General features: G+C 37.4%; 1 long non-coding RNA gene across 1 annotated transcript; it reads left to right on the top strand.

The window, feature by feature from the left end:
* The first annotated feature begins 238 nt into the window (after positions 1-238).
* LOC110887384 lies at positions 239-620 on the top strand. The gene is made up of 3 exons (XR_002563271.2): positions 239-263; positions 347-466; positions 554-620. It is a non-coding gene; the product is annotated as an uncharacterized LOC110887384 (long non-coding RNA).
* The last annotated feature ends 11469 nt before the right edge of the window (positions 621-12089 follow it).

Raw genomic sequence — 12089 nt, 5'->3', positions numbered from 1 at the left:
AGAAACAGTATGAGACTGTCGCAAATATGAGATTTTAGTCTCTCCAATCCGAAAAGCATCGCCCTGATCAGGCTACTGTAACAACTTGATATATATTCTTATACATACATATATGCTACCTTTAATTTTGTTTTCTCTAACATTTGAGGTATCTTGCATAGGTTCTTGTGAAGAATGTCCCACGCGATGATCATGAGTCCGTTAGCGAGACTGTTGAGAATTTCTATCTAGTGAATCATCATGATAACTATCTCACACATCAGGTATACCCAAGATGATCGATCAAATTTATTAGTGCACATTAATTATTAAAGACCGCGTTACTAGCATGGAAAATGATTTGCAGGTTGTTTGTAATGCAAACAAGCTTGCAAAGCTCGTTAAGAAGAAACGAAAGAAGCAAAACTGGCTCGACTACTACCAGATTAAATACTCAAAAAACCCATCAAAACGACCTATGATGAAGGTTCGATTGTTCTCTCTTCTTTTGGTTCTATTTTCTTGTATAGAAAAAGCTAACACTGTTAGCTTACACAATCTTCTTGATCAATAGACTGGATTTCTTGGACTTTGGGGAGCGTAAGTTGATGCTATCGAGCATCATGAAACCGAAATCAAGAAACTTTCAGACGAGGTAAACATCAATCCTTCTATATTTGGTGAGATCATATATATATGCTAGCAAGAGATTTTATGCACTTTTCCATACAGATAGCCGTATAGAGAAAAATGTGATGGATGACCCGAAAGCCATACTGGCAGTAGCATTTGTGTCCTTCAAAACTCATTGGGGAGCTGCTGTTGCTGCTTAGACACAACAAGTTCGAAACCCGACTTTGTGGTTGACTGGATGGGCTCCCGAGCCACGAGATGTATACTGGAAAAATCTTGCTATTCCTTACGTTTCCCTCATTGGTTGTTTTGTAGATTGAAAAGTTGAACTTAGTTATCAAGGAGCTCGTTAAGGCAAAAGATGAAGAAAAAAGAAAGGTTCAATGGAATTTTCGCGGGTTGTTGGCTGAAAAAGAAAAAGATAAGGTAGATAAAGATGTTATGCTTGATAGGATGCCACAAATTGAAGCTATGTTAACAGCTACAGTTCGAAAATAGGCTATAAACATTTGGTTTTGAATGTTTAGATGTTTATCTTAATAGGATAATTGTAGGTCCCGTTTTTCCGGTGGATCGATAACGTAAACCTATCCTTGTTTATCAAGAACACGGTAACGGTTGCGGAATCCCCGTGACGGTGCAAACCAAACAAAGTGTAAAACACGCGTAACCAAAAGATTCAATATCTATTGATTAGGGATGAGTACAAACCGAAACATATACAAACAATGTTTACAGACTCTCTCTAAGTCTCACAGGTCTCTCATACTCATCTCACACAGAAACAAATGAGGGGTATTTATACTAAAACAGACACAGTCCTTGACGAATCAGAAAAGGACTCGGCGAAACAACCTTTGGGCCAAACATTGGGCCTGAAGAAGCCCACAGGCGACGAAACAGGCCAAACCACTACAAAATTGACGAAACACAATTTGTTTGGTCAATTGTTTTCTTGAATTCACAATTTTCACTATATCACAAGATGTGTGACATCATCATGACATCACTAAGGTGATGTCATGGTGATGTGTCGGCGGGAAAGGCCGCGGCGCTCCGTGCTTCGCGTGTCGAACTCTGGGGCGCACGATGGAGGAATGTTGTGACGTCGGGCTTGAGCCGGACCTAACCATATCGAAACCAAGTCGAACCGAGCCGAGTCGAACCGAGCCGAGTCGCGTCCACATAAAGTGTATCAACAAACTCCCCCTTGGACGCTACTCGTGATGGTTCGTCTTCTGTGATTGTTCGTCTTCTGTGTCTTTCATGTCGGAGGATCTTCAAAGTCTTCACGCGTCGTAGGAAGAAAGTGTATCAACAAACTCCCGTTTTCATATAGGAAGTGTGTTAACAAACTCCCCCTTAGAATGAACTCTCCTTTGAGTCATGCTCGTGAATCTTTTGACTTGTCAATTCTTCAGATCCTTGTGGTGTTGATGAGTGGTCAGCGGCAACTCGATCATCTTTATCCTTTGAGTGCCTTCACGTCGTGTCTTCATTCCGAAGCTTGTTATCGAACATGTTCTCCTCGCCTTTAGCATCTGCACATGCAAGAAATCTAAACGCATAATGAGAACAACCGCTTGGAATATAGTTTCAATAAACAAACGACACATGTGAGATCAAATCTCAATCAAACACCTACCGACAACAGTTTGAAAGTTTAAAAAAATTGTTCAATTTTAATCCTTTAACTTTCAGAACTCATTAACTTCGACTGTTTATGAAAATGCAATTGTTTTCCAGCTTACAATCAGGATTTTGGGTAGGATAGACTCGAGTTCCAACATCGGCCAATTAAAACTAAACTAGAAGCAAAATCTTTTTGGATTTTATAAAGTTTATATTAAAACACACCTAAAATCTTTTTGGTATTTTTCATTTTTCAAATGTAAAGACGAAAAACAATAAATAAATATATACAAAGTTGCAGAAACGAAAGCAGTAAATAAATATTTACATACATTCTTTTTGTGAGTTTCGAGGGTAAGAAAATCATATCAGTGTATGGTCATGCCAAAACGCTCTTTTTGTTCAATTTGTTAACGTTTAGATAAGCATCCTATAACGATTATCGGTATTGTTGTCCACATAAGCTCAACTTATCAAATGTAATCATGGCGAGGGGATACGATTAGTGTATGATTTATACTTACCGACCGGTGTTCATCCACACACGACACATTCCCGTATCAAGGTATGCACGAGAGTTCATCTTACCGGTGAGTATACCGATTATCATCTGTTTGACCGTATATGATGTGAGATTCTCACTTATTTTGATTGAAAACAAGCCCTATGTGATAGAATCACTTATTGATGAGGAACTTGATTTTCGATGCATGAGGGCACAGGAGCAAGTCCGTGAACAGGTCAGTACTTTCGTACAGCAGAGAGACGAACTTGACTCCCGGATAAATGTGATATTTTATCACTTATTTGATGGACATGTGATTGTTGATCACTTATTGAGGTCGGATGCAATAAGTACACGTATGTATAGTATCATGGAAGATCTAGACTTGCGTCCCCGTTATTTTTCGGTAAAAGATACAACCATGATACCCAGATGATAAGCAGCATAAAGACCGAATATCTCAGAACCTCGGCAATCTCTCAAACGAAATTTCGGTACTAAGACCATATGCCAATGAATGGTTCCCACCTGGTCTTCAGTCGATTAAGGTTTATATCACCCTGCACACTTTAACATGATTGTGAGCCTACCGATACATCTTATATAGAGCTGCTTATCGTATTTCATTTAAGGTTCAGTTTAAAGAGGTTTAGACAGACCATTGATGTACTATCATTTTCTCTTTTTCACGCCAGGGAACTCATTTTTGATTTTCTATTGTTTAGGTGTTTTGAATTTTTTCGATGTTTTTGGATTTTCAAATTTTGGATTTACTCCCCCTAAAATCAACAAACTAAGATAAATTTAAAAGACACAAAGATATTTACAAAAACGATTTCCCGATGATGGTTAACTCATGTTTTACCTCAATGCTGTTTACCAAAATTAATTTTAATCAGAAATGATTTATCGAATTTTGGAAAAAATGAGTTGGCACGTCGGTAAGCGATGTGGACCATGACAACATTGACGAGTTTCATAGTGAAACAATCATGTGTGACGCGATATTCGAGTTCAACGTGTCAGGTCAAAGAGTGATGTACGAGATACTAATTCAAAAAGCCGCTTAAATATCGACAAGTATAGGAGAGATTAGAAATTCAAAACCGTATCCTGCAACTTCTTCGTGCATTGCCAGGAATTTGAGTGCTTTCCCAAACTGGATATCCACCCGGTGTGGATTTCAAGGTCGAATTTGCAGCTACTTCAATGAATCCGAGAAAAGCTCTTCACAGCAACAAGATCATCAACCTTTGGGTCCGGCTGGTCTTCTACATTGCACCAGCGAAGGTCGTTGTCTTTCTCCTTCAGAAGTAGTGTGCGGTTGTTCAACCCACGCCAAGGCATCCGCACACCAGGTTGGTTTGTTCAACAAACACATTTTCTTCAATCACACCGTGAAGAAATGTACACTGCACGTTCATTTTGTGCATTTTGAACTTCGGACATGCTGCAGGTGCGTCCATTTTGATTTGAATCTATCCCGGGGCCCCGATCAAAGCCTTTAACAATCACACTTTTGGAATGATTTTCATTTTGCCGAAGTTATCAATTTCTTTCAATAGACAACTCTGTCTTCTTTTCTTTTTCTCTCCATCAAAGGCAACAATTTCTTCTGTCGCCTATCTTGTGCAAGGACGCTCCACTATCAACAATCTTACGACTATTAAAAGTTCCTCCTGGAACATCCTACACACTCACTCAGAGATTAGTTGGAGAGGGGGACCCAAGCCTTCATAGACTTGGGTTGCCCCTGAGAATCAAGAAATGTAATTTCAATTTCCTGATGATTTTCAAACACAACACCTCCCCCGGAACTTTCACCCGTTTTAGGTTTCCAAGTTTGTTTTTGTTTACCAGATTGTGTATTATGTACAGTTTCTGGTTTTAATGGTTGTGACAAACTAGGTTTCCTTTTAACCGTTTTGACTTCAGATTTTAAAGCCTTTTCAACAGCTTTGATGTTATGACGTCGTTGTTTCGTTTCTTGTTCCTTAACAGTTCTTTTATCATGTTTTGGAGAAACAGGACGACGTTGTGAGTGACCTTGTTCAGAAGGGGTTCTTTCAACAAAATTTGGTTTGGGCGAGTTTGTGCAGTCTTTAATGATGTGCCCAAACTTCCCACATTTGAAACAAGTTCTCCTTTCAACAAACTTAGGAGAATTTGATCGAGGACCTGAAGTAGAGGTTGCAGACCCAGAGGTACTAGCTTCACACCCGTTTGTGTGTTGGGTGTAATCATTATCACTGTTACGTTTCAAAATGTTGACTTTTTGTACAAAATCGGTATTTGATTTATTTTCAAAAGTCTCCACTTTATCAGTACCTTTGGAGGCCACAAACTTAACGTCTTTTGCTTTCTTCTTGTAACGAGCTCCTTTAGATTCAACCTTAGCCTTTGGCTTTGGAGCTCGTTGTTGTTGTTTACCCTTAAAAGCAATTGCTTGTTGCTTTGTCGGTGATTTCTGTTTTCCAAATTGTTTTCTGATTTCAGCTTTTGGAATTGGGTCACATTGAGTTACAATGACTCCTGGAATTGTCTTTCCCAAAAACTTGTTTGTAGTATCTTCAAACACTTTGTCAATCAAAGATTGATTGACGTTTTTGATTGGAAAATCTTTGTTTGAATAAATTTTACTATCACCGACTAAAGTATACAACAAGTTATTTCTCTTAACAGCAGACACACATTCATTGTCATCTTTGACATCCTTGACATGATCTATCACTTCCTTGGCAACAGGTTGCATGGCAGGAGTAGGAGGATCACAAAGAATATGATTCTCAATTGGAATTTCTACTCCTTTCGTCTCATCAAGTGATTCATCCTGGTCATTCACATCTGATTCATCATCTAAAGAATCATAGTCCTCAATGGTTGGAGGACTTTGATTTGAAGCACATGATGACTTTTCTTTGTTATCAGATGAGCCCTCCGATGAATTGTCCGGTTTGAACCCTAGGCCAGAAGTAACTTACTCATAATCAAGAGGCACACTGGGTTCATACCGAGGCATATCCTCTTTTTCGGGCATTTTGGTATAGCTGTGTCTCAAAGGGGGTGGACACGCCTTATACCGTACGCCTTTCACATTACCTTTCAGTTTTTGAACGTCTATGATGTGATCGAGCACAAATCGGGAGTTAGAATAACTCTCCAACTTTTGCTTGATAGCATCATGCTCGCATTTGGCAATGGCTAACTCCTTTTTGGTTTCCTCAACAATGTTAATGTATTCGTTAGTACTAACTTGTTTATGATAAACAACTTTGTTCAATTCGGAAACACTTTTCTTTAGGGTTTCAATTACTGATTTAAAATCCTTTTCGTTTCGAGTTAATGCCATGTTTGCCTCTTTGCACTTAGACAATTCAATAACCAAACTCTGATTGTGACTATGAACCGTTTCAGATTCACATTTCAAATCTGCACATTTAAGTTTCATATCAGCACAATCACTACATATGCTAGGAGTTTCAGATTTTACCTGACTTGTAGAAGCTGTGACATTAGCCATAAAGGCAGTCTGAGAAGAGAAAGATCCATCTTCAGTGAGAATCTTCTCCATTTCTTTCGATGTAGCATCAGCTTTCTTGATCAAGTCAGATTTCTTGTCAGCATCATTCGACAAATTATCAGCTTCAGAATCCATTCCCTCCTTGACGTCCGATTCTGAACTGTAATCACTCACACCTGAGCTATCTGCATCAGTACTGCCACTATATCCTGAACTGTCATTATTTCCTGAAGATTCACCATCATTAACATTCTTGACAATTTCAACATAAAACTCAGTTCCTCCTTGATCTCCACTTCCAAATTGTACAGACCAGGAGTCATCGGCTTTATTTGAGTTGAACGTGGATGTACTTATTTGATTTATGAAGGGATTTTGGTTGCCTTGTTGAGGTTGAGCTTGAGGTGTAGCAAAGCGAGGTTGAGTGGGAGGAACTTGTGGAGGGGGTTTAGGTATGGAATTCGCTAAATATTCGGCCATCGTTATCTATTGTGGAGGGGGTTGTGTCGGTTTAGGTGGTAGAAGATAGGCTCTTGGATCGAAAACCTGAGGTGAAGCTGAAGGAGCAAAACCAGGCAGGTACATTTCAGTCCAACTCATAATTGATGTATTGAACAGAGTTCCTGATCACACACTTGAAAACAGACTGTTATCACACTTTTGGAAGTCTTCTGTTTAAAATTGATAAGTTTCCCGACGAAACACTGATGTTAATGAACGACGAAACTCAAAAGAAATTAATGATTCGACGAAATTGATTTATATGACGAATCTGAATGAATTGCGACGAAACTGATATTTATATGACGAAACAGAATGACCTGCGACGAAACTGATATATATATGACGAAACAGAATGATTTGCGACGAAACTGATATATATATGACGAAACAGAATGATTTGCGACGAAACTGATTTTGCGACGAAACTGATTTTGCGACGAAACTGATTTGCGACGAAACTGATTTCAGAACTTTATGCGACGAAACAGATTTTGTGACGAAACTGATTTAAGAATTTTATGCGACAAAACAGATTTTGCGACGAAACTGTTTGATATAACTATTGCGACGAAACAGAATGATGTAAGTATTGCGACGAAACAGAATTATGTTTGAGTGTGCGACGAAACAGAATGGAATTTATATGTGTGAACTCTTTTTGACGAAACTGATGTGATCTTATCTTTTGTTTTTGTTTTTTTTTTAACTAAACCTTATCCTTCTGACAAAAAGCCACAAATTTCAAACCTAGTTTTCGTTGACTTTAGTGCACAAACAAATGAAATGATATTTTGAAAATCAAATCTTATCACTTGTGGAAATTGGTGAACCAAAATGTCAGACACACCTTACCAAGACACATGTGTTTACCAACCGCACACCATGCCTTGTACCCTAAATTCAAACAATGATATTATATTATAACAACAATAATTCATGCACAACTTTAAAGATCAAAATCAAATAATTTATGAAGAACGATAAGAACTCTATGAAGATCCTAAAGAACAGTGATGAACTCGATGGGTTTTCCGGTCACCGAAAAAATTATCGAATACGATTTTACTTAAAACTTCAATAAAAACCAAATGCTAACATGTAGACATGCAAAACAATAAGGTTTTCACTAAAATTTATAGCAAAAACAACAAGATAAACACTGATTTTAGTGACTTTTCCAGAAAATATATAAATTTTTAAAGCACAAAATCTGAAAATTCACCAAAAACCACTTGATAAAAACCCAAACTTGTTTGGTTTTAAACAAGGATTAGAGCCAAAGCTCTGATACCAATTGTAGGTCCCGTTTTTCCGGTGGATCGATAACGTAAACCTATCCTTGTTTATCAAGAACACGGTAACGGGTGCGGAATCCCCGTGACGGTGCAAACCAAACAAAGTGTAAAACACGCGTAACCAAAAGATTCAATATCTATTGATTAGGGATGAGTACAACCCGAAACATATACAAACAATGTTTACAGACTCTCTCTAAGTCTCACAGGTCTCTCATACTCATCTCACACAGAAACAAATGAGGGGTATTTATACTAAAACAGACACAGTCCTTGACGAATCAGAAAAGGACTCGGCGAAACAACTTTTGGGCCAAACATTGGGCCTGAAGAAGCCCACAGGCGACGAAACAGGCCAAACCACTAAAAAATTGACGAAACACAATTTGTTTCGTCAATTGTTTTCTTGAATTCACAATTTTCACTATATGACAAAATGTGTGACATCATCATGACATCACTAAGGTGATGTATTAGTGATGTCATGGTGATGTGTCGGCGGGAAAGGCCGCGGCGCTCCGTGCTTCGCGTGTCGAACTCTGGAGCGCACGACGGAGGAATGTCGTGACGTCGGGCTTGAGCCGGACCTAACCGTATCGAAACCAAGTCGAACCGAGCCGAGTCGAGCCGAGTCGCGTCCACATAAAGTGTATCAACAATAATTTTAGTTATTTTATCTTTTAGTTGGTGTTTTTTGTATGCTTTTGAAAACAAGATGTTTTATATAGTTTTGGGATTTTATTACTTTTTTATATTATTTTTAGTTTTATTGATATGTAATTTTGAAATCAGTAAATAGTAGCAAATGGTTGCAAATAACTATACCAAGGCGGTCACAATTGTGTAAAAAATGGTGGCTAAATGGTGGCAATATCAGTGGCTAAATAGTGTCAATACTCGCAAATTGTGTAAAAAATGGTGGCTAAATGGTGGCAATATCAGTGACTAAATGGTGGCAATATCGGTGGCTAAATGGTATCAAAGTGCAAAAACCGATGGCTAAATGGTGGCAATATCAGTGGCTAAACGGTATCAAAACGCGTCACAACTCGGTGGCAAACAAGGCGGAGCGTAGCAAACATGAAGCGGTGGCAAATAATTTTGACCAATTTTGTGGTGGTAAAAATAAGGTAGCAAAATATAAAAATGGTGGCTATTTGGTGGCATTAGGGCAATTGACACAGGTGTTTTTGTCACCGTATTTTCGGTGGCAAACTGGTGACAACAAGGAAATTGCTACCATTTTGTAACCAAAAGTTACATGACAAAAACCATGTTTTCTAGTAGTGGTCAAACCCATAACCCTCTCGTTTAACCACTTCAAACGAGTGGGTCAATACAAATTTGTTTGACCGTTTCAGTAACTATTACATAATCAGCACAAAATACAAACTAAACTATTCGAACAACATCAGACACAAAAACCGCACCAACAATGGTTATTTTGATAGACTTTGTCCCATGCAAATTTAAGGTATTAGTCTAATTTTGGTACCGGGGTGATGGAAGATATTACTATCTATTAATAACCACCAATCAATGTTCCATGACTTTCGGGATTCTAGATAGTTGAAATACAAATCAGTATCTAAAAAATAAATGATTAAAATTCTTGAAATAATTCACCGCCTAGCCTATTTAGGTGATGAAAATTTTCATTGACTTGACCCCACACTCATTATATCATTTCCTTTTTAACTTGGCCGACAACCAACTTATCAGTGATTTTAACCAACATAGGCGTATATGAAAATACATCAACTGATAATGTATCTTACAAATGTAATGTTCACAAAATTCAAATATATAAAAAAAATTTCTTTATTTGAAATCTAATGTGTCTTTTCATTGGTCGAGGGACTATTGTTACTTTTAAGCTTTATTGGACATACACAATTTGGAATTAGTTACTTTATAATATGGTAAATTGTAATAGATTTTTATCATATATCCGCATACGTGTTACATAAGTCTAGGTACTTCCATAAATTTATAATCTTTATATTGTTTATTTGTTTTTTTTAATTTATTTAGTTTTTTAATTTATGATCGTTGTATTAATTTTTCTTGTTTCATTTATTTTGTTTTTTAATTTAGAATAAAAATTCAGATTAGGGTTTACCCAGCGTTGTCAGCTACTTATACGGACGCCGCATCAAGCTCTAATAGAGTAACCTCAGGGCAAGATGATCGAGAGATCTGATTCGCTGCTTTTGTAGGTTGTTTGAGTATACATTGATTTTTTTAAAAAGTCATTTATCTGTTGATTTTCTGTGCTGAACGTGTTCTGATCATTTTTTTATTTGTGTGTTTGCCATCAGTCCGCTCACTGTATACACCGATCTCTCTCCGGTCTATGTGGATCGGATCATAACATGTTGATTCTTCATAGGTATGGTCAAATCTATATGTTGGTTATATTTTATTGTATTTTGAATGTTAACATGCACATTTATTTCATACTTGGTTATTTTTCTGATTATACTAACCATACATGTTAAAATCAAGTTATTTTGATGTTGAGTTATTCAGATTAGGAGAAATAAAAATCCAACAAAAAGTATCTTTATATATATTTTAATTGACTTAAAATATTCAACGGTTTGGCACCTATTGGTTTTTGTTCATCGTCAACTTGTTAATTTTTAAAAGTTATGAGTTGAAACTGGTCAACGATAGTGTCAGTAGCAGACTCGTATGGAAAAACAACCACCAGATAATAAGGGTTTTTATGTGAAACAAATAAGAGATACACAACTTCAAGTTCTAATTAATTTAATTAATTTGTTACTATTATACTGTTTCACCATGTTATTTTAGTGTTTCACCTCTCTGTCCCCAGGATAGAGGTATGGTGGTTGTTGTAGAAAAGGCAACAATTGAGGAACAAACATACTCTCACACATCCATTTTCTGTTTTGTTCTCTTTGTTATAAATACTGAATATGGTAGTTTTGGTTGAAACAGGGTGTCATTTGGCCTGCAAAGTTTGACTTTGCAAAAACATGCATGATCGATTGCGTACATCTAATTTGAACGGAAGACTTCGACGCGGCTTATTAGGCTTTCTTGGAGGTTCCTTTCCTGTCAATGCAATGAAATCCTCCTCAATTTCCTTACGCGATAGCTCTGCATCGAGGCTTCTAGGCCAGCTCTGCATTGATTCTTTCGTCAACCTCATCTTTTGAGAGAATCGCAGGGTGGAGGTAATAGCGTCGAGGCTTTGGATGTCAACTTTTTCAAAGATTTGTATTTCAAAGGCATGGAGATCTCTTCACCTTCATTTGGGGATGAAGAAGCTTTGATCGGAGACCCTGATGAATTCAGCTCAAATTCCAACTTCTTCTGCCGATCATCAGTGGATCTAGGTTGTCCTGCAGAAGGGTTCTGGTCAGCTTCGCCTTGATCTAAAGATTCGTCATCTTCAACTGCATGCATTGCTCGAACTGGATCATCTTTCATGCACCTCAATAGATGTTGTTTCCCCACGTCAACCCTGTAGGGAAAGTGAAATTGTGAAGACTTTCAGATCTCTCCATCCACAAGATTTAAATGTTGTAGCTAGTATCTTCTTAGATATTTTTGTGCTTGAAGAGCTAGGCTGATTATTCAACCTAGGAGTTCTAATTGTAACATGTTGATTGCTCATAATGTTTTCATTTTTGTTTACTTCTTCATTGCTGTACGTTTTGTTTGAACTTATAGTAAGATGTATTGATAACCTACAGAATATTTTTTTATTGATGTTTTGTTCGTTAATCTTAGTCTTTTTGCTTATTATATCTGGGATATGCGTAAACAGAATTCTAATAATTTGGGTCAAAATGTTAGTCTATTGGGTCAGGTGTTATGGCTACAAATTGGTTTTTTGGAGTCAAGAACAATGATTTGTATGTCCTTGATATGAGCCAAGCTATTACAACGTCTGCACAAGCAACCTGTTTCGTTTCCAAAGCCACAGAAAAAGACTCAATCTCTTGGCACAGACGAATGGGTCTCATTCACTTACGCAAAATGAATA

This window comes from Helianthus annuus, chromosome 11, assembly GCF_002127325.2.
Source record: "Helianthus annuus cultivar XRQ/B chromosome 11, HanXRQr2.0-SUNRISE, whole genome shotgun sequence".
In the NCBI taxonomy this organism is placed as follows: domain Eukaryota; kingdom Viridiplantae; phylum Streptophyta; class Magnoliopsida; order Asterales; family Asteraceae; genus Helianthus; species Helianthus annuus.
Note: the sequence above shows the minus strand (reverse complement) of the source record. Positions and strands in the feature narration are given on the sequence as shown.